The sequence below is a fragment of the Cibotium barometz genome, chromosome 10, assembly GCF_041138505.1.
Source record: "Cibotium barometz isolate CiBa-2024 chromosome 10, ASM4113850v1, whole genome shotgun sequence".
Classification (NCBI taxonomy): domain Eukaryota; kingdom Viridiplantae; phylum Streptophyta; class Polypodiopsida; order Cyatheales; family Cibotiaceae; genus Cibotium; species Cibotium barometz.
Window position 1 is genome coordinate 40,629,894 of NC_141055.1, and position 23,714 is coordinate 40,653,607.

The 23,714-nt window shown below is 44.0% G+C and overlaps 1 protein-coding gene across 5 annotated transcripts in view; it reads right to left on the minus strand.

Annotated features, from left to right (window-relative positions):
- LOC147634901 (GABA transporter 1-like) overlaps window positions 1–23,714 on the minus strand; it is a 34,947-nt gene that overhangs the window by 5,491 nt on the left and 5,742 nt on the right. The window lies entirely within an intron of this gene.

A 23,714-nucleotide genomic window follows, 5' to 3' on the forward strand; every position in this document is an offset into this window, starting at 1 on the left:
CTTAAAAATGTCTCCTTTTTATTTTTGAAATCAAAACCAATATAAGTCCACATCAATGTTGGCAAGGTGGTTGCACCAATCAAAGCTACTCAAAAGTGATTAGTTATTTAATTTTAATGAACAAACATGCTACTACTATAAATGAACTTGCTAGTTTTGCATTACGATAGATTAAAAGAGTACAATGATCATAACAAACATAGTGATCTCACTAACTAATTGAGGTTTCCAAGTTCATGGGAGATCTCATTCTTACCATTAAAATTAATTATTTTCATCAATATCTACACCATCACTACTCTCTAAATCATTACTTACATTGTAAGATGGTGTAGATGACACATTTTCCTTAGTGTAAAGTTAATGCTAGATCTCATTCTTACCATTAAAATTAACTACTTTCATCACTATCTACACCATCACTACTCTCTAAATCATTACTTATGTTATAAGATGATGTATATGATGCATTTTCCTTATATCTTATTTATGCCAACATTCTTATTTATAATGCATTAAGTTTACTATAGAGTATGCACATGATAAGAAGCATCAATATCTTATTTGTGCCAACATCCTTGTTTGCAGTCCACATTGAGTTTTCGTATAGAGAATCCCTTATTCTTTGACTTCTTTACATAGTCCTACCTTCTAAGTATTGATGTCATAATTTGGGCTTCTTTGAAGGTGCCTTGGATTTGAAGTTGCAAGTATATGTGACACTCTATGCATGGCATTGAGTTGGTGAATCAAAGTAACCATATTTGAGTAGCCTAAATGCCAAGCACCTACATTTGGACATTGGTCAAGACATTACGGTAGTTAATGAAAGATTGATTAGCTGGCTTAAGCAAGGTTTGGTTTGGTCCAAACACACATGTAGTGTATATACACTATTATTGTGTGTAGATATCATATTTTATTTTTTTTTAAAAAGCTATTGAGAAATGAAATTTAGTCAACACTGAGAGCTAGTTCAATACATATATCTGGCTAGTTTAGTCTATTTTGTAACCATTGGTCCGAGGGATGGTGGAAATTGTTTATGGTTGTAAAGGAGACTATTTAAGGATATTTTTAGGTTATAACTTGGGGTGTATATGCCCAACATGGGGTCATCTAAATAGGATGCTTTTAGGGCCTATAAATATATCTTTCCACCCTCTATACTTTATGGTACAATAAAAACCCCCTTTATTCTTTAGCACCACAACCTTTGTAAGAAGTTTAGGCACACCATTTAAGCTTCACCCACAAGGTATGTGTGGACCTTGCAAGCCATATGTTTTATTAGTTGGTGATGATTGTAGAAGTACACAGGGAGTACAAGATATATAAGAGAGAAAGAGACAATGATGTAGACCACAAGGTTATCAGTGCATTTGGGGATTAAGGGGACAAAGTACAAGTCGTGGAAAAGAAGATTTGATAATTAGATTTGATCCACTTTTTTATAGGAGAGGAAACCTTTACAAGGTGCATGCATATGCTGCACCACAAAACCATTGATTACATAATCCTTCTAAGGGTCTATTCCCATGTAAAAGAGAATCCACACAGTAGCGGTTTTTCACACACACTAGAACCACTTTATTTAAATATCTTAAATACACACATTACAGTCGTGCAAGTTTACATAACCTCCTAGCATTGTGTTTATTCCTACATTGATTGCCATTATTATCTAACAATTCTCCCCATGGTAATAATGCAGCAAGGCCTAGTATTCCTCCTCAACTATGTTTGCTTTTTCCTCTGGTTGCTACTTCTTATCGTTGAAGGTAGTAGATGTAGTTTTTGCAGAATCTTCATCACTTTTAAGCTTGGAAAGTCTCTTCCAACACTCTTCAAAGTAGTGCCGAAGCTTGTGGCAGTAATGATACTTGTGGTAGTAGATGTAGTGTTTGATCACCTTTAAGCTTGGAAAGTCTCTTCCAACACTCTTCAAAGTAGTGCCGAAGCTTGTGGCAGTAATGATACTTTACTTTCTTCTTCTATGTCACCATGTGATGAACACACTTTGCCTTTGTATTTAGAGAGGAAGGCATGATCTGCTCCGTTGATGTCTCCTCTGGATTTGTTCTTCCTAGACTGCTCTTTATGAAGAAGTGCCTCCTCTTATAGAGAGATGCAAAGAAGTGTGAAAACTTTGGTAGAACTCAAGTATGGAATGAAGAATTATGGAGACCAACTTCTTTTCATAAATTACCTCATTTATGTTAACCCTGGTAAAGTGATTTTCTTCATTCATGGTCAGCTTATCTAGCTCCCACATTAGAAGGTACATGACTCGTGCTTCGTTACGATACTAGAAAATACGGTCTCAAGTACCAACCGGGTAGTCCTTGTTGCAGAGCTACAGGATCGGGTGTGAGGAATGATGGATTGCTTGATTGAGAAATCGATCATGGATATCGCTTGAGCATTATGGGTGCCCCACCATCTTGGATCTTTAATGGGTCCAGGGGGTGGTACTTGAATACCTAGCACCACTTGGGCTACTATTTGAGCACCCCTTCCTAATGTTGTCGAGGAGGTGGTGGAAGATGGTGCTAGAGGATGGGGCTCTTACCCCATGAGACAATCTCCCATAGAATGTTGGCTATCAGTAGGCTCTTATTATTATGAAGCTCTAGAGTGAGTAGTTTGGCCCATCAAGCCCATATTCAATGAGAGCCTATCAGTAGGCTCTTATTATTATGAAGCTCTAGAGTGAGTAGTTTGGCCCATCAAGCCCATATTCAATGGTCATAAACCCACCAAATCCAGAAAGCATGCATAGAGATAGGGAACTCTACAACCAAAGTGCATGTAGATGGTGTAGCCCAGAGAAGAAATCGTCCCCAAAGCAATGAAGGTAGCCGTCATCGAAACTGGTCCAAAGTGCATAAGCTATAAATGCTAGAGAGCTAGACAGCCGAGCTCAAGACAACAGAGATTGGGGAGGCCAAAAATGAGCCTCCACGGGGAAGGCCTAGAATAGTTAGGTTGGGCTAGGAAAGATGCAACTCAGTTGGGCTTCTCTCCCCCCCCCCCGCCTGCCTAGCCAACTGAGCACTATTGGTGGCCAATAAGCCCATTTGGCCACCACCCATATCGCTGCTTGGACTAACTGTTGTGCAACAAACTGAGCTTTCTTGCTTTATAACAAACTTGTAACAGCTTTTTAATGAATGAGTAATACCCGTGGTTGTAAAGGAAAAGGGAAATTAGTTGGATAAGGGGATGGAGGAGTTAGAGTAGACTTGGTCTACTCAGCTGAGATTGTAGGAAGGAGTACATTACTATTTGGATAGTTCAAGAACCATGTCAGGTCTACTTGGGCCCAAAGGAGAGGAACATTACCGAATAGGAAGACATGATAGTTGAGTGAGAAATTCATGAGTAGAGATCTTGCTAAGGCATTGTACTGTGTTGTTATTGCTCAAGAATGACTCATGGGTTGGTCTTTATCTTATTGGTCTTTGTCTTACTTTTGTTTATTCTACATATCTCTGTCTATTCAACATTCAATCTTGTGTAGTGTAGTCCTGTCTAGATGCGGATCACTATCTGGATTCAGGACAAAGTTTGGAACTAACCTTCTTTGCATTCAAATCAATCTCCCCACATTTAGGCAGACAAGTAGCTTAATATCCTAGCGTTAACTTATCGCATTGGGCACACCTCCATTAGTCGTTGCTCCTTCGGAGATGACTAGGTGGTTCAGAACCACATAAGTGTCGGGTCGTCTTGATCGGACTTCGACACTTTTGGCGATCTTGTTGGAGAACTGGTATGCTAGGTAGGGGAGTAGGAAGGTAGAGGCTAGTTCGAGGCTAGTCCTACACAGTCAATCAATAACTTGAAGCTAGTTGAAATAGATCTAGAGAGGAAGTGCATGCACACTAGTGTTAGGAATGTTCATGAGAGAGTCATAAGAGTACAATGGATTATGCATGGAGAATGAAAGTAGCTCAAACAAAGCAACGTAGCACCGGCACAGGCAGGCCAAAGCCGCAGAACATGAAGGACAACTACATCGTCCAAGAAGACTCCTAGAAGGGATTCTGCACCACCTAGAATGACAAATTCAGAAACCACTCAGAAATCAAGAAGGAGATCACCATGAGCCACAAAACACGAGGCAAGAAGCTCAAGAAGAAGGAGAACCGGCAGCTCTCGGAAGGATGTCTCTCAAGTACCCTAAGTTTAAGGGCAAGAGCGAGGAGGATCCGAATGTCCACATCTTTGTCTTCGAAACCACATTCCTAGCAACCAAAGCTTCATTGGCACAAAAAATAGAGTATTTTGCGACAATGTTGGGTGGCAAGGCCACCAGCACCAGCTGGTATGCACAATATGGTCTGGAGAGCTTCCAGACATTTGAAGATTTGAAGAAAGCCTTCCTAAAAAGATTCACGAAAGATAAGACCATAACAAAAGTGCTGGAAAAGCTACAGAGGCTAGTCCTTGTCTTTTCTAGAGGTCAGTGTGAGTTGTTGTCAATGTGACATTTAGCTCATTCACTATCATTTTTCCTCCTCTTCCTCTTGTCACTCTTGCAGGTGTAGTAGCCGCTGCATCCTTTTTGAGGGCCTTTATTGTTTGCTCGTCTTGTTTCTATTGCTCTTTGAACTCTTCAATCAGAGCCTCCAACTCTTCAATTTGTGCTTTGAGCATAGCCTCGTCGTTTTCCTTCTCCTCCAGTTTCTTTGTAGTTGCCCATGCATGTTCCTTCAGCTCCTCATTGGGGATTAGGTACATTGATGATCCTTTGTATATAAAAAGTTTTTTCCCCTTCCCATCTGTCTGCACAGTTAGCTTCTTTATGTCTCCCTTTAGGAGAGTGAACCTCCTTTTCGAGACTTCCACTTTATTCTTTAGCCTGCTCATTTTCCTATTGCATCTCCTTTTCCTTGTGGGTGCCTCCCCCACTAGTGTCGGCCTCCTTGCCTAGTTGGCTAGGTGTAGCTACTTCCACTGCTCTTATCAGTTCAAGGCTTGTTAGCTGGGCTGGATTCGGATATCCGAATCCTCCCTCTGGATTTTCGTCTTGTGAATGGTAGGGCACCATTTGTTTGTAGGAAGGTGTGGGGGGTTTGCATTAAAGTTATCAATTTGTTTGAATATTCCCCCCACACCTCTGTTAGATCTTCGACTGTATGCCCTCCCATTGCTCCATCTTTTCTGCCTCCAGTTTGTAGATTTCAGAAACTCTTCGACGTCCAAGACCACCAGCCTGGCTTTTGCCTTGACCAGCTCAATCTTGTCTCTGTCGGCCCTAGCCTGCAGTTCATTTATGACTCTGAGGTGCTCCTCTCTGATTAAGGCAACTATGCATACCCTATGCTATAGCCTAGCTTTCCCTGGCCCTATCTAGATCTATCTGCAGTTGCACATTTGTTTGTTCTTTCTGGGCCATTGTTTCCTTCATCTTCTCCATTTCCACTCTAATCTCTTTGTGGGCCTTTCGGAGATCCTCGATTTGGCTTTGTTGGCCTTCTGGAGATCTTAGATTTGGCTTTTGGCGGTTTGCTTCCATCCTCCTCCTATGTAGCTCTTCTTGCAAGGGTTCTTGCTGGCTTATCATCTGGATGGCTGCTTTTCCCTGATTACAGCTTGCAGTGCTTGGTCATTTCCTTCAATCCATCTGTCATGCATCGTTAGAGGTAGTTGAGAGCTCCTTGCACCCAGTCTGTGTCAATGGGGTCTAAAAACTTTACAGCACTGGTTGCAGAGAGATCAGACCGTTCTTGTTCAAGATGCAAGCTTGTGGTGGTTGCAACCTCCTCCTCATGCTGCTGCTGCTCTAGCTACTATGACAGGATAGACTTGCCACTGTCGGGCCAAGTCCTCCTTAAGTCATTTGCTACTTTTTGCTTCTATTTCCCCAACGCTCCCTGCCTTGGTAGTCCTTCTTCCTTGTCTTCTTCTCGTGGAATTCAAAAATCCTTTTCTTTCCCAACATCATCTGGTCTTTTCCTTGTCTGAAACTCAGCTGTTCTTGGGGCTTTCCATCTGCATCTTCTTTGGGGCCTGCGTCCTCCTTGCGCCTTGCATCCTCTTTTTGCCCTGCATCTTCTTTGTGGCCTTCCTCCTCCTCCTTTCTGGTTCCTTCTTGTGCATTAAATAGGAGCTAAGGTTTGTTTTTGTGTTTGGGAGGTTGATCTTTCCTATCTGGTCCTTCAATTGTGATACAGCACTTCTGTCTAAGCCACCTTTGTTTCGGCTTCCGCAGCCTTCACCATCCCAAAGGCCTTTCTCGACATGCAATATGTATTGTGAGTGAGATTGATCATTTCCACCACAAAGCGCAATTTCTTTTTTCTATCTTCGTCTGATGTGCCTGTGATTTTGAACTCCTTGGCCTTGCTCTCCAGCGGGCCGAATTCCTTGATTAGGTTCTCATCTCATCAGCTAGCTTAATCTCAGCCTCCCCGTCAACTAGCAGTTTGAATACCTCGATGACATACAAAGGATTGAACACTCTTTTCTCACCTGATGGGAGCATGAAGATGTTTGACTTCTGTTAGCTGCTCGAACTGCTCTGCAGCCTTGAAGTTTTGTTGAAGCTCCTCCCAGGGAATCTCTAGAAATTCCTTTAATCCCATCTTCTCCAACCACCATTGGGCATGCCTATCCGCTTCCTTGTATATAAGGTGGATGAGAGGTACTCGAATTTCACCATTTTTTTGGCTTGAGTGTGTTGGGGTTGAGAGAGAGAAGGTAGGGGTGAAAGCAAATTTTAGTAGTAGTAGAGTTTAGAGTGCATGGTAGCAAGGAATGTTTGCACAGTGATTTGTGAATTAGGCCTTCAATGGAGGTATCCAGCCGTGACACCATATATTAGAACCATATCTAAAACAAATCATCCTTTAGTGAAATTTTTTAAGAACTTACCCTACAAACCAACTTACTATGATTATGGTGCTGAGCACCTCAACAAGGGTTTTTAATTCTAGAAACCCCAAGAACCACAACAAGCACAAATGATTGGGGTTGGTCACTAAAGAATATATAAGTGTATCATGTAGGATTCAACAGATGGGACGCCTTCCCTAAGTACATCCATAACTACTTGACATCTCCATGATTTTCCCAAATCCCTTTCAAAATCTGACCGTGAGTACCTACTACACCATTTACGAGGTCATTAATGACTTGGTTGAGAATATGATGCAACACATTTTTCTCGCCATCCATGCACCCTTTTTGGAACTGCACCCTCGATTTTCTTGCCAATTCCACGCTGCTTCTAGCTGGCTCCTTGATCTCTGTGCACACTGTAATCATATTTACATATATAATACCTAATTTTGGATTTTGTTCTTTTCTATTTTTATTTTATCCAAAATCTTGTCTGGCTTTCGATTCCTGATCTTGACTGGACTCGACTCCTGTTTGTTGGACATTCTCCATCTCCTAACTGGGGACTCGAGTTCTGCTTGTTGAACATTCTCTGGATCTGAATCTGGATTTGAACACACTTTTCTTTCTTGTTCTGGCATTCTTCCATATTAAGGCTTTAGCCTATACCTATTCACCACTTTCCTTAGGCTTTCTCCATCTAGACTTGCCACCTCAAATGTTTTCGTCCCCATTTTTTGACAATTCTAAATGGGCCCTATCCATCTCATTTTCAATTTTCCTGGGTGGGGTCACATTCTTGATGAGAAAAGCAAGATTGCATCTCCTTCTTCGAAGATCTTGAATTTCATGTTCCTATCCACCTGTAACTTCCTCCTTTTCTGTATAATTTCGGTTGTCCATGCATTGTGCAGTCGCCTTTTTGTATAATTTTGGCTATCCATGCACTGTGCAGTCTCCTTTCATCCAACTTAAGGAGTTTCTCAATCTTGTACTTCTCTGATTCTTCCGAAGAGAGCCTTTCTGCTATTGCTATTATGAGGCTCTATGTGAGGAACTCCATGGGTGGCACTACTGCCTCTTGCCCATACACCATGCTGAAAGGCGTAAGTCCTATTGCATTCTTATACATTGTTTCGAGTGCCTACAATGTTGAGTGCAGCTTTGGGTCTGAGTGGATCCTGTTCTCATTCACTTGAATGGGCCAACAAAGTCCATACCCCACTTCTAGAACGGCTCTAGGGGCAATATCGCGTTGTGAGGCATTCTATCTGCATCATTCGGTTGTCCCAACCTCTAACACATGTCACACTCTTTTGCAAACTTGTGTGCGTCTTTTAATACAGTCGGCCACCACAATCCTACCTCGAACACTTTCCACCCCATGACTTCTCCGAAAAAGTCCCTTCGCTTATTCCTTGGTGCGCTTCTACCAGTACAACTTGTTGTTCATGTTCAGGGATGCATCTTCTCAGTATTTGATTGCCCATCTTGTAGAGCTATCTTGCTACCACCATGAATGACTTTCTCCGAAGAGTTAGCTTTTTTCTCTGATCTCTAGACATGTACTCCGAAAAAGACAAGTCTGATAGGAACTGCAGCATCTCATCATACCAACTAGGTTTTTCTCCGTCTCTATGAGGAAGAGTTGCGCATTCAGGAAGTCATCTTCCACCCCCTCTGGATCTTCTCCTGACTCTTGTCTTGATAGGAAATCCGCTACTGCTTGCTTGTTTCCAGGGGTGTGCCTTATCTAAACTCGAACTCTTGTAGCAAAAGCATCCACTTGCCTAATATTCCTACCAGGTCTAGTTTGTTCACCAAGTACAAGAGTGCTTTGTGATCTACATGAAATTTGAACACCTTTCCCAATAGATAGTGCGTGAACTTCCTGATCGAGTAGATCATCCCCAATGACTCCTTTTCTGTGGTGGAGTAGTTCTTCTCTGGCTTGGACAACCTCCTGCTTGCGTAGTAAATTGGTGGAGTAGTTCTTCTCTGGCTTGGACAACCTCCTGCTTGCGTAGTAAATTGGTATGAACAAGCCTTCTTGTGCTTCCTTTGCATCATAGCACTACCAATGGCAAAATTGGAGGCATCAACAAATACATGAAATACGAGATAATAGTTCGGCTATTGGAGAATGGATGTTGATGACAGTATTTGCTTGAGATTCCAAAATGCCTCCTAATAGGATCCTAACCAGACATATTTAGCATCTTTCATCATCAAACCGTACATGGGTACTTCCACATTCGCCAAAAACCTCATGAATATATTATGCCACTTGATTAGTCCCAGGAATCTGGCAAGTTCTTTGGCATTCTTGGGCAACTGGAGCTTTATAATGATTGTGACCTTGTTCGGATCCACTGCTAGCCCTTATGCAAATACTGTGTGCCCTAAGAGGAATCCACTTGTTACAGCAAAGACACACTTAGCTGGATTAAGGCTTAGCCTGGCTATCCTCTGCACTTCTCTAGACACATCGTGAGGTTTGTTATGTAGTCTTCTTTCTTTCCGATGAACACACTGAAATCATCCACGAAGACCCTCATAGGGGTTGTTAAATATTCGTCTAATATTTCCTCAACCATCCTTTGAAATGTGAGTGGAGCATTCTTTAGCCCAAAAGTCATTACATTGGAGGCAAAAGCCCCCCATTCTGTCACGAAGTCTATTTTTTCTTTATCCTTTGGGGCCATCGAGGGTTGTTTCCGTATGGCGTACGATGTCTTATCATACGGAATATCGTACGGTATGATACCGTACGCACTCGTATGGATTTTTACGAAAAAAAAGGTTTTCTCATTTTCTTTTTCAAAAAATAAAAATTTTTCCCAAAAAAATTAAATTTTTTGGGAGGTAATGGTCTTTTTTTTGCTTATCTATGGCTGTTTGAGCTTCCTTTGTACTATGATGCTTCCCTCCTTTCTAAAATACTCCATATCGAGAATTGGAAATACCTAAGTTTATAAGTATTTTTTAAAACACCATATTTTATCGTACGATAAGGAAAAAATTTAGATTGTAACGTATTTTCCCATACAGTATTGTATCGTACAAACCGTATGGTATCATACCACATGAACCCTACTCTTAGCATCTTATCAATCTCCTCATTCACTTGTTTGGCGTAGTTGGGTTTCATTCTGTATCTGTTCTATCTAATAGCAATTGCATCCTCTTTTAAGTTGATCTTGTGTTGGTAGAAGCTAGGATCAATCCCCTTCATATCGAAGTAGTTCTAGTAGGCAAACACATCTTTGTAGGATTCCAACAGTTTGAGGAGTCTTCCTCTGAATTCTAGGTTGGCACTGACTCTGATTGTTTTGGGCTCTTGGTCATTCCCCAGGTTCACTTCATTAGGACTTGTTTGGGATCTTCTTGGGCCCTTTTATTTGGACACTTAGTGAAATGCTTAAAATGCTAATCAAGCTTTGACCAAGCTAGTGGCCTAGGCCTGAAAATGCATTTTTCCTTTTCTACAAAAAAGAAAATAGGCCAAAAGGTGATCTAATCATTAGATCTTCTGTCCTTGGGAAGGAATATGGACCTAACTGCCTTTTTGTCTTGTAGTGAAGTACCTTTCACAAAGAATGTTTGAAAATTTTCGTCACTTTGTCCCCCCCCTTTTTGGAGGTGCTGCAGATCCCACTCTCTCTACACTCTCTCTCTCTCTCTACACTCTCTCTCTCTAAAACACGTTTAGGGTGTTTTACTTGGGTAAGGGCTTCTCTCTCTCTACACTCTCTCTCTAAAACGCGTTTAGGGTGTTTTACTTGGGTAAGGGCTTCTTTTTCTCTCTCTAGGAGCCATGGCCTGCAGATCTGGACCTCCTACTCCATCATCCTCTCCACCAGCTCTCATGGAAGAGCTCACCATCCCCTCTTGTGAAGGTACAGATCTACACATCCTTGCAAGCTGAAGCTCTCCATCTCCATCACTAGCAAGCTCTCCATATCTATCATCCTCTCCACCAGCTCTCATGGAAGAGCTCACCATCCCCTCCTGTGAAGGTACAGATCTACACATCCTTGCAAGCTGAAGCTCTCCATCTCCATCACTAGCAAGCTCTCCATATCTATCTCCTCAAGGCCTCCATTTCCATCTCTATATCCATCTGCATCTCCTCCACCTCCATCTCCATCACCATCTCCATCTTCATCTCCTCCATCACCATCCACATTTCCATCTCTGTATCCATCTACATCTCCATCTCCATTTGCTAGGTACAATGGCTCTACGGGACATCACCAACAAGCAATCAAAGTTTCGCTTGCATGTGGACTTAGACGAGGAGTATGCCACAATGCGAAGTAATCGAACGAAGGGATGTATTCCTGCTGAGGTGCTACGACTTCAAGGTGCAAAAGCCATTGATCTTTGGACTGATGGAAGCATTTATCCCCTTGATCCACAGACTGGTGCACCTCCCCCTTTTCGTAATATCACGCAGGTCGTACGCTTCTTGGGTGATGGTTATAATGGTTTCTTAGGGTACTGTCAGAGGCTCTATTCTTTGTACTTGCAGGAACTCTCAGATCAAAATCACCTCAAGAAGCTTCTAAAATTATGCAAGGCAAAAAAGGAAGAATGTGCGTTAACTTTCATGGCCACAAAGGAACATATGCTGGTTCGAGTCAAGGATCTAGAGAAGGAGGATGCAGAGCAGAAGATGAAGCTTGATGAAGGTGTGGAAAGCAGGGATCGAGCTATAGAGAACTATCTCCGTCTTCGAAACTCAACTCGGAACCTTCGCCGACGTGTCGATCATTTCACTCACCTCCCCGTGGGATATAATGCAAGGCAACGAAAGCGCAAGCCTCTGAGTCTTCTTTCCAAAGATGGGGGGGCTCGCAAGCGACATGTGCGTCAAACAAGGTAATCACAGCTTCAAAACTAGCATTACATTCCTTTTTCATATAGTTATGTCATTGACTTTGAACTATGTGATGTCCAGGGAATGTGCTAAAGCAATATTAGGTTGTTCCAATACTGAGGAGTCTATCCTTGAGCACATTATTCCAGAGCAGAAAGTAATCAATATGATAACCAATCCAGTAAAGGGTGCGTTGCGTGACAGGATTCAAAAGTATTTTCTCAAGGAATTCGAGCAGATTGTCAGTCCCGTTGACATGCTCACTGTGTGCGACATAGCAGGTATCAGTGATGTGATAAGGGATACAGGGCTTTGTATACTTGCATCACAGCACGTCTACGAGGCAAAGGAATGACACGATCTATACTTCCAACACCATACAGTATAGTTATGGCAAGGAAGTCAGCAAACAACAATATTGCCGACTTGCTAGGTGGCTTCTACAGATGGGTGGATGGTAGCATGCCAATGTCAAATTCAAAAGATTTTGCTTACAACAAGTTTAACAATGTTTACGTCGAGGTGGAGGCGCTTCAACGAGCTATGATTCAGTTTTATGATATGACATTAGAGGAGACGGATGGAAAGGCTATATTTGTCCTCAAATTGGATGAATGTCAGGTTGTAAAGGGCCAAAGGGTGGAACGTACAAGTCTGACACTCATGAGCAGGGCATTGAAGCGAAAGAGCTTAGACGACGAAGATGAAACAGGTGATGCAGAGAATAACTTGCACACAAAGCGACGCAAGCAAGATTACTTTGGAGTGCAGTCTGAGAAGAACATATGGTGGCAGGCGGCATGGACCCTTCCGCACGAGGACCATGACAATCTGAGGTGGTACTTCACCCGTACAGGTATTCAAGGAGTGATACACATGCAATCAAATGGTGAAGTCTTGCATGTGCCTGGCACTGGTCACTTTGAAATAGAGTGGCACCTTGGTGGTGATCTCAAGACCCTCAAATGCATGTTGGGAACTAAAAGTGGTGCTAACACTTTGTTTCCATGCATCTTTTGTTGTCATCCAAGGATGCCAAGTGTCGCAGTGGGGAAGGCCAAACAAGCAACCAAGGTGAAAGGTCATAAGCAGGCAAGTGCAAAGGGCTCAAATCAATTACAAAAAGGGAAGGGTATGCACGTCTGGCTCAATGGAATTATGAGCTACAATCAAAGCAAGGCACCATCTCGCGCAGAGGAGGATGCTACTTGGAACCCTATTCTTTCAATTCCACTGTCGCGAGTACATGTGTGTACCTTGCACGCAAGACTTAGAATTCTGGACAAATTGTTGATGCTCCACATCAATTATGCTTGGAACATGGAGCCAGAGTCACGGTGAGAACAGGGCATCCAAGAGCTTGAAGTTGTTTTATCATCCGTGGGGCTTCACGCAGGTGCTGTCACCCTCTCTAAGGATCGCAAAAACCCATCAAGTACCCAAGATAACCCTAATAAGATATGTATGGGTGGTGCAAAAGCAAGACACCTGCTCTCAAACTATGGTGAGGCTCAAAGCCATACACATTTTGAATTATGGAAGCAGATTTGTGATGTAACAACCTATCGAGGCAATGAGGCGACACTAGGATTGAAGCGTGCACATGTGTGGGAAGCTTGTGATGAGATGATGAGGCTTCTTGAGCGCCCGTATCTTGATGAAGCAGAGATAGCTACATTCAAGACTTCGATTGACAGATTCACAGAAGAAATGATCGATGCTTGGGGGGAAACTCATATAACACACTACATGCATATTCTCTATGCGCACAGTTCCTTCTTTCTAGATGAATATGGGTCTCTTGCACTCTGGAGCAACCAAGGCATGGAACGATCACATTACCAAGCCAAGGCGGCCTATTTTAAGAACACGGGTCATGGCGGTGGCAAGGTTCGCAGCAATGCGTTTCAGGAAATGTTCAATTGGTTTTACCGTGCACTTACTGGGAGAAAGGCCCAAAAGCGAGCCGGAAATTTATCTTTGAGGCGCAAAATCATGAAGGTGGTAGGTGCAAGGCGAAAGAGAAGAGTGCAATGCATCAATGGCACATGAAAGAGCGAGGCAATGGCACAATGGTCGACTGAGAAATGGCCGCGTGTGGTTACCCACCCAATAATTCTTGTTCGCCAATTTTTGGCGCGTTCATTGTAAATTGGCGTTTTTGTAATTTTGGCCCCCTATAAATATTAGTGAGTTTTATAGTCATTTTTAAAAGTCTTGACTTGTGACCTCTCTCTCTTCCTCTCCCGCTCTCTCTCTCTCTCTCTCTCTCTCTCTCTCTCTCTCTCTCTCTCTCTCTCTCTCTCTCTCTCTCTCGCTCGTGGCACTAATATCTCACGCACATGGAGCCCCCAAATGATCCTCCCTCCAATACGCAGGATGACATTTTCAAAGACCTTGGGCCCTTACCGGTGGCACATAGAACTGAAATCCCAAACATTTACCCACAAGCCCAAATGGATCTGGAAGCTGAGCGTGTGAGGCTTGAGCAAGAGGCCCAAGAAGCCCAAGAACGCCAAGAAGAGGAGAGATTACAGAAAGAAGCAGAGGACATGGAGGCAGCTAAGAGAGCAAGAAAAGAAGCCGAAGAGACCGTCAGAACACAGGAGGAGGACGAGGCAGCAAAGAAAGCACAGGAGGATGAGGCTACCAAGAAGGCGGAAGAAGACGAGGCAGTTAGGAAGGCGGAGGCAGATAAGAAGGTTGTAGAAGAAGCTCAGGCCGCCGCAAGCAACGAGAGAAGATTAGCATTCTTTGCTGCGGAGGAGGATTGGCTTAACAGAAAAGCTCGCGGATTTGTTGCTGACCTGCGAATGGCCGGATACGAAGATGACACAATTTTGGAAGCGGCTATACAAAGTCTTCGAGCAGAATATACAAAGAGGAGAAATGAAGACACAGTAGAAAGGGAGCACCTGCCGAGTAATAGGATTCTCAATGCAATGCTAGACAGAGTCTTGGCTCATGCACTTGGTAAAGGAAAGAGAAAACTCTCAGCTGAGGAAGTAGAAAATAAGAGACAGAAGCTTGAACGAGAAGCCAGGGCAGCAAACACACGGAGGCTTCGTGAGGAAAAAGAAAGGAAAGATGAAGAGGAGCGAGTAAGGAAGGAGGCAGAGCAGAGAGCAGCTCAGAAGACTCCATCTGCAAAGGCAAAGAAAACTCCAACACCTGCAAAGACTAAGAAGGGAAAAACCATTCCTAAACGCACAGAACCCCCTTCCGATAACTTCCAAGAGCAACGACAAAAGTTCAAAAATGACACGCCAGCTTGGACTCGCCACGCGCAAGCACCACCGCCCCCAACAACACAGAAGAAGCAAAGGTGGAGACCAGGGACAGTTGCCCTTAGAGAAATTCGCAAATATCAGAAGACCTGCACACCAGTTATTCCGAAGGCACCTTTTGGGCGTCTCGTCAAAGAGATTATCCACGACTAGCGTGCCGGGATGTCAATCGTGTGCAAGCGGCGGCACTAGGCGCTCTGCAACAAGGTGCCGAGGATATTTTGGTTTCGCTTTTCCAAGACGCGGTTTTGTGCATGGTGCATGCAAAACGTGTCACTTTGAAGCCATCTGATCTTCGTCTAGCTAGGCGTATCCGTGGAGAGGACGCTCTCTTTCACTAGATAGGGGAAGCCTTTGTAATGCAACAAATCCGTGTTTTGTAATCTCAATTTGATTAATGAAAAACCATGTCTATTTTCAAAAAAGTTATTTTCTATTGCAAGTGATTGTCGTCTTGTCAAGGTAATTATAGTCTTTTGCATGTAATTGTTGTCGCTACATACATTCGACCTCATGTGAACGCTCGTCTGCCACCACCACCCGTCCGACTTTGGCTCGACTCGACGGGCCGATTTCTCCTGCGTATGGCCCCAAAGGGTAGATCAGATGTGCGGGGTGCGTCGGGGCCGACGGCGGGGGGGGCCGGTGGTCGCGCCGTGGAACCTGTGTGCCACGGAGCGACTTTTGCCTGTTTGACCAGGGTAGATCAGATGTGCGGGGTGCGCCGGGGCCGACAGGGGGGGCCGGTGGTCGCGCCGTGGAACCTGTGTGCCACGGAGCGACTTTACCTGGTCAAACAGGCAAAAGTCGCTCCCTGGCACACAGGTTCCACGGCGCGACCACCGGCCCCCCCTGTCGGCCCCGGCGCACCCCGCACATCTGATCTACCCTTTTGGGGCCATATGCAGGAGAAATCGGCCCGTCGAGTCGAGCCAAAGTCAGACGGGTGGTGGCAGACGAGCGTTCACAAAAATTGATTGAAACATCATGACAGGATACGACAACATATAAACACATCAAGAAGATAAAACTTAAAATCAGCTCGAAAAACATCTTGATGTTATTAATTGATTGATTTTCACAAAAGGCAAATGAGTACATTGGATCTAGCCAACTCGCTTGATGAGCTTGGTGAAAGCCTCGTGGGTGAGAGTCTTTACTGATGGTTTGTCACCAATGCGTTCGGCTATCTCTTTGGCATCAGTGATGCCTTGTCCAAGGCTAAGGCCACAAAATCCTAGGAAAGACCCTGCACTTTTATCACCAAAGCTATAGATAGCTGCTTCCCTATTTACAAGAATACATTTTGGGCATTTTGGGCTATAGGGGCTTCAGATAGGATGGCGCTTAGGGCTCTGCACTTCAAAAATTCAGCTTGCGCATCATTTGAAAAGTCGTTGTGAATCACGCGAAGCATCTCGGCATTGAAGCTCGGGATGTAGTGCCATAGCGCAGCATCTTTCCCCTCCACCTCCTTTCGTGCTCCACCCTTTCGGCTTGCGAACCAGTCCATTTCTCTTGCGGTCTACAAAGTAGATAGAAGAATGAGTTGACTTCAAAAAATTACAAATTAAGAAGGGAAGAAATTGGGTGTACTACCTCAGTGGCATCATCATGATCCGCAAGGTCTGCATCACTAATATTGATGCTCCCGAGGCTGACGAAATCCGAAATGGCAAGCGGCTTGTGAGGGGCAAAGCTAGTTTCTGGCACACTCTCGTAGAAATCCTTGCACTGGGATATTTGTACAAGAGTCTCTGCCACAAGGGACTCTATTGAGGCATGATTTTTCGGGAGCGCAAGCACCTTTGTGACATCTGCGGAACTGAAGTCAATGCGGATGTCATCATCTTTGGACGGCTGTTGTGTGTCTCGCATGCCCGCGTACATAGCAATGACTGAGAGAGTTTCATCCTGGTGCAGCCCAAGGACATGGGCGATGTCATCCAAAAATAAGAACTCTACACCTTCTACTATGATGGGGTGTAGAGTTCGCACTTCGAGCTCTGGAACTTCATCCATGACATCGTCCCCTTCGATGTCCCGTTTCACAGCCTCAGCTTGCGGCTCTTCCGCCAGAGTCACAAGTGCAAGAGATGCTTCTTGCACACTGGGGTGACAATCTCCTCCTTTGGGTCAGCTTCCTTGATCAAGAGATAAGGTGTGGCTTTCTTTGGAGGAGTGGCTTTCCTCTTTCCCTTGCTTTTCTCTGTTCCCTCCAAGATCAAGAGGGCAAGAGTCATGTCCCACCTCAAAAAACTTGTGCCAATGTTGCCCATTCCAAGACCTACCAGGTTATCTTCTTCCTCCTCCCTTAGATATGTGCTACTAAGGCCTTTGAGGAATCTTGCAAGCCTGAACCTGAAATTTTTGTCCGCTTTGTAGGTATGCTTGATAAGATCCACAGGCACCCAAGTCCCCTCCTCGTCTTCAAAGCTGACACAATATTCAGCCATCTATGTGTCCATGTAGCTAGTGAACACCCCAAACACGTCATTATGGAGTTCGGCGGTGCCTTCCATGTCAATAGATGTCTGAAAGATGGGTGCAAGCTTCTCGATCAAGTGACCGAGGTCAAGCTTGTGCAATTGAGATAGGAGAGCTTGGGCGGGGGTGGCCATGCTTGAGTAGCGAAGAAGGCGAGGGGACCGCAAAGATGCCGAGAGTGAGGAGATGAACTCAAAGTGGCCAAAAGTGACTTATAAAGAGGTCTTTAAAACTTTTTTTATGTTTAAAAATTCACTTAAAACCTCCAAAAAAATAAAAACACGCGACATAACTTAAAAGTGCACAAAATTGAACGCAAATTGCGAGTAGCCAAAATTGTTTTGAATTAATCTCTCAAAATCTGTTACATAGCTTGCTTGATATGGATACATCTAGGGAAGGGAATGCTTTTACAAAAGTAAGATGCCTCTTTCCTCTTACGTAGAGGTGTGTTATCAATCACAAATGAAAAGTCACCTTTCAGTGCAAACCTAAGACCTAAGTACTCCCTTAGGTTCGCCATATTCCAATCAGCATTTACTACGATATCCCACACATCAGCTTGCGTGCTAACATGTACATAAAGCTGTTCTGCATCGTTGATGTCCGAATCGAGTGCTTGCCATTCGCCTCCACAGTCAGCTTCCAACGTCTGTAAGGAAAGATAATAGAGAGTTGTTGCTTTCCAAGCTGGTACCGAACGACCATCTTCTCCGACACCACCATGCACTTTATCTTGTCACCCTGATGTTGAATAACCTTTAAATCCCACGAAGGTGGCAGAAAGGCACTCATTACTGTGCCTCCCTTTGCAATCCACATTGTAGGAGTCTGGTGAACATCAGCCTCCTTGAACAAAAGCACAAACAAATGTAAAGGCATGAAGAACGTGAGAGTCGCACGATGTGACCCATAGGTGCACTTCATTGCATTGCACACATCAATCTCAATCCGACGTCTGGTTAGTGCAACCAAAGTATTGTCGGGCTTTGGCCAATCATGGTCCGTGAGACTTGGTGTAGGGAGCCTCCGTAGAGTCCCAGAACCATCTCTTGACGTGGGTACAATATACTCTGCATGAAAGAAGAAAACTGAGCGCTCTAAAAGCTCTGATGCCGAACAACCAGTATATAGTAGCTTGCCGATTTCAAAGTGGTGCGCCTCAAAGGTTCCAGAAAGGGCCTCTAAAGGCTCCCATTCCACAAATGTCGACGGAAAGATGTCTGCACAGAACATTACAAGAACACACTTGAAAAAATCAAGCTTCCGTAACATGAAATGATATTAGCATGTCTCAGTGCAGCCCATAAAACAAGAAGCACAAATAAAACTTACAATTTGCACGAAAGCGTTTGGCATTGTCAACACGGAGTTGCGATGCCTTGTAGACGTGTTGGATCATCACCTGCTTGCTTCCGTCAGCCCCCTGCTTGAGATCCACTATGCGACCCTTCCAATGGTGTGACTTTAACTCTATGTATCTGCGAGAGACTTTGTGGGCTCCCCTTGTGCTTGGACGCATCGTCACCCACATTCCTTTTGCAAAGGTGCTTGTAACCCACAAGCCAGTGTCGTCTTGTTCATTGCTGCTGCTAAAGGACTCCACCCTTGAACGAGGTCGACGACTCATTGTGCTTGGCTAACCGATTAAGCTAAATGCTATGAAGTTGTAGGTGTGTGAGAAGATCTCTGCAACCTAATGCTAGCAGAGCATATAAACTGGCAAGAGGAGTCAAGAATGTGTATAAGCTAGCAAGAGGAGAGTGAAGAATGTGTGCAAGCAAGAGAGGATGGACTTGATGGGGAAAAAAGTGGACTGTTTTCCAAGCTTTCCATAGCCAAGAAGATCTCTGCAACCTAATGCTAGCAGAGCATATAAGCTGGCAAGAGGAGTCAAGAATATGTATAAGCTAGCAAGAGGAGAGTGAAGAATGTGTGCAAGCAAGAGAGGATGGACTTGATGGGGGCAAAAGTGGACTGTTTTCCAAGCTTTCCATAGCCAAGAAGGCACAGAAAGATAGATCTAACTTTAGGAGGGAAGGGGAAGGCAGAATGGGGAGGGAGGAGGCCAAAAAAAGACTCTTTTAGTTAGAGAGAGACTCAAAACCGAATTGCTAGTTTTAGAGAGAGGAAGAGGGAGTGGGGAGAGGGAAAAGTAGCTTTAAATGAGGGATAATGATGGGGGGGCGTTTTTGGCCCTAGCCCACTTTTTGAGGTGGGGTCATTTATGCCAGTTTGAGCTGTCTTTATTAAAAAAGGTAGGAAATTTGATTTTATTGAAAGATTTTGCATTTTTCAGCCCACTTTCTTTAAAAAAAATGGTATGATTCAAGTTTGATCCCTACATATTAGGGACAGGGAAACCCAACATTTTTCTCCACATGGCCTTCTCCCATTGCACCACTCCTTAATGACTGTCATTAGGCTTGGGGCAAATTAAAATAAAGGGCCCAAGAAGACCCCAAACAAGTCCTAATGCTTCGAGCTCATTCTCCTGGACTCTGATGTTTCACTTCTTAAGCTGAGATTCCTTCTGCTTAAGATGCATCATAGCCTTTTCCTGCTCAGTCTACAATTCTTCCACACTGTCCTGAGTGTTTTCCTCATCTTCCTTTACACTTTTCTCATTTAGTATCACTTCAGGGTGAACCACCAACTTTTGGATCATACCTTTGTACAATCCTTTCTATATCCACCTCAAATAGTGACAGCAGAAATGGATTTTCCTTCATGATCTTCTCTTCTTCATTGTCTTCTACCCCTTCTAGATAATTTAAACCTTCTGCATGCAACGGTTGGCTGGCCAAATTCAGCTTATCTTTTTCTGCAAGACCGAGATGCAGACCTTCTTTTCCCCCTCCGGATTGTGATCTTGTTCATATTTTGTGCTTGATCCTTCCACTTATGAGCTACGGTCTTCCCAACAACATGGGATATGCACCTACTATCTTAATCATTTTGAGGACTATGAACTCAGCAGTGTGAACATGCATCCTGCCACTTCTATTTGTTCTCCCTTGATTATTCTAATTGGTCGGACTCTTCTCTGGTTAGCCATGCAAATCTGGAATAGAGCTAGCTGCATGTCCGTGATACCTAGGCTTTTGGCCAGGCTATTTGATATTATGTTCACTCCTAACCCTCCATCCAAAATGACCCTCGCCACTATCTATCCTTTGATCTTCATGGTCATTTTTGGAATGGACGTGTCCAGTCCTAGACTGTTTCAACATTCATGCATTCTATTGTGCACCATCCCTTGTGCACTTTACACCAACTTGGTGATTTTCTCATGGACTCTCTGCTACCCTGCCCACTGTCTGGTGGTTTCTATTTCTGTTCCAGCTCGGCATTCCTGCTTGTCGACGTCTTGACAAGCCCTTGTTATCTTGTCATAACCATCACCTCTAGTGGATTTTCTTATTCTTTACTTGCCCCATGGTCCACTTTTACCATGTTTACATCAGCTCCTGTTGGGTTCGCCTCCCTTTGCGCCCTTACCTCTTGCAGTTCTTATTGGTGGTGATGAAAAATGGGGTAGTCATTTTGTTTATGTCCTAGACCATTGCAATAGAAACAAGCTCCCCTTGGCACGAATCTACCACCTGCTCTTCCATACGGTTTGTTGATTTGAGGTCTTGTGGTGGCGACCTGGTTGACAGCTGGGACTAGCTTTGTTGTTGCCTTTCCATCACTCAGATTCCTGTTTCGAGTCTTGTAGAAACACGTCTCTATAGTGTGATTGTTTCTTCTGCTGTAGATAGTGCATATCTACTGCATGTTCTTTAACTGGCACTCATGTGACCTTGATTGCTACACCTTGTGCAACAGACTTTCGGTATGAGTCTGTATCCTATGTGTTATCCAGAAATCTTGGTTTATTGTCTGCTTCTTGCCTTTCTTTTTCAGGGGCTTTCGCTCATCGGCATCCGACTCATGGTTGGACTCTGAATTTGAGGTGTCTTCTCCGAAATCCAATTCAAAAGTTTCTTCCTTTTGTCCTTCTTCTTTTTCTTGGGGTCTTTGCTTGTTTGCTTCAAGACCCCCTCAGCTCTAGTTGCTCCCGCCACCACTTGTTCAAAGGTGAGGGCATCCAAGTCAAAGGCCACTGTTTTTGGAGCTTTTTCCTCAGTGCTCTCACAAACCACTGGCTCAGCGTGGCTAGAGTAGGTCGGTTTGAGGAGGGTACATGTCGAGGAAGTGCGAGAAAAAGATAAAATGATACAGGACTTCCAAGGTAAGGCAAAAAGGGAAAAGGGGGCAAAAGAAGACCTGCAGAAAAGAGTCCATGAGGAAATGGACCAAAAGAGCATGGGCGTCTGGAAGGGAACTACCCTTAAATATATGCAAACTTTAATCCAGACAGCTCAGCCTTGAGACCTTCCAACTGGGAGGAAATTACAAAATTCATGAACCAGTTGGAAGTGTCAAAGACAGAGAGATAAGGCCAAAGTAGCTCTTAGGCAAGAGCATCAGACAAGGAAGAAGCCCCTCCCCCGGATCTATAGTGCATGGAAGTAGGGCTCTTATGACTCATGAATCTGGGTGAGGAGGCAATGGCTCATTCGAAGAGAGACTCTACTAAAGCCCCTCGCCAACGAAGTCACCAAGCAAAAAGGGGAAGGGGAGTGCTGAAGTTGGAACCTACATGAATATCACCCTATGGGTGGAAATGGAGTCGGTGTGGGAAAAGAAGGCCAAAGGAACCTGAGCAGATGTCCTTCGAAGAAGGTGTTATCACCCCAGCGCAAACAGAGCCCCATGCCTTCATAGCAGGGATGGATGTAGAGGCAATGAAGAGGGCAAGGGCAAGGCATCTAGAGGCACGGCCCATCGGTGTACAATTCTGAAGGGCCGATGAGAGGACATGCATAGGGCATTCTTGGGTTAGCAGTAGAAAGAGGGCTTACAAGCCAAGGTATGCCCAGGATCGTCCCATCAAGTTCATCTCAGGGGGCATACCAATCGAGGATATACCAAACGAAGGTGGTTGGAACATGCCATAAGGAATCTGGACAGGAGGATCCGGACTCGGAGGTAATCTAGACACACAATATTTCTGAACAACAATTGTGGGCTTCGCTGCCTCCTGGCGTAGCATCCACCATGATTGCCAAGTGTTGGCGGCCAATCAACCCATTTGGCCGCCGCCCAGATCACTGCCCGAACTGACTATTATGCAACAAACCGAGCCTTCTTGTTTCGTAAACAAACTTGTAATAGCTTCTTGATGAACGGGTAGTACCCGTGGTTGTAAAGGAAAAGGGGAATTAGTCAGATAAGGGGATGGAGGAGTTAGAGTAGACTTGGTTTACCCAGCTAAGATTATAGGAAAGGAATGAATTACTGTCTGGATAGTTTAAGAACCATGTCGGGTCTACTTGGGCGCAAAGGAGAGGAACAATACCGAATAGGAAGACAAGAGAGTTTAGTGAGCAATTCATGAGTAGAGCTCTTGCTAAGGCATTGTACTGTGTTGTTATTGCTCAAGAATGACTCATGGGTTGGTCTTCGTCTTACTTCTGTTTCTTCTACATATCTTTGTCTATTCAACATTCAATCTTTTGTTAAGTGTAGTCCTGTCTAGATGTAGATCACTGCATGGATTCAAGACAAACTTAGTAACTAACCTTCTTTGCATTCATAATCAATCTCCCCACATTTAGGCAGGTAGGTAGCTCAACATCCTAGCATTGACTTATCGCATTGGGCACAACTACATTAGTCGCTGCTCCTCAGTCGGCTAGGTGGTTCGGAACTACACATAAGTGTCAGGTCTTTACCAGACTCCGACAAGCACCACCAGCCACCTATTGAGTTAACTTCAAGAAGTAGGTCTTAAAGTGAAATGGTTGAGAGGAAACACCTGCCTATTCTTGGCATTCAAGGGAATCTCAAGATATATCTCTCATTGAAGAGGAGGTTGCATCAAGGAATTGAACTATTACATAGAGTAAGTAAAGTGAAGTAGATCTTTTCACTACCAAAGATGAGTGAATAGGAACAAAGGAGGAAGGAGCCAAGGGAAGTTCCCAACATGGTCACTCTTCAAACACCAAGCATATCTTTCCACCACCAAAGACGAGTGAATAGGAAAAAATGAGGAAGGAGCCAAGGGATCTTCAAACACTAAGGGTAAGTATTTGTATTACATCAAAAAGTGGTGTTATGCCAATGAGTGCATTAAAAAGCAAGTAAATGCCATCAAT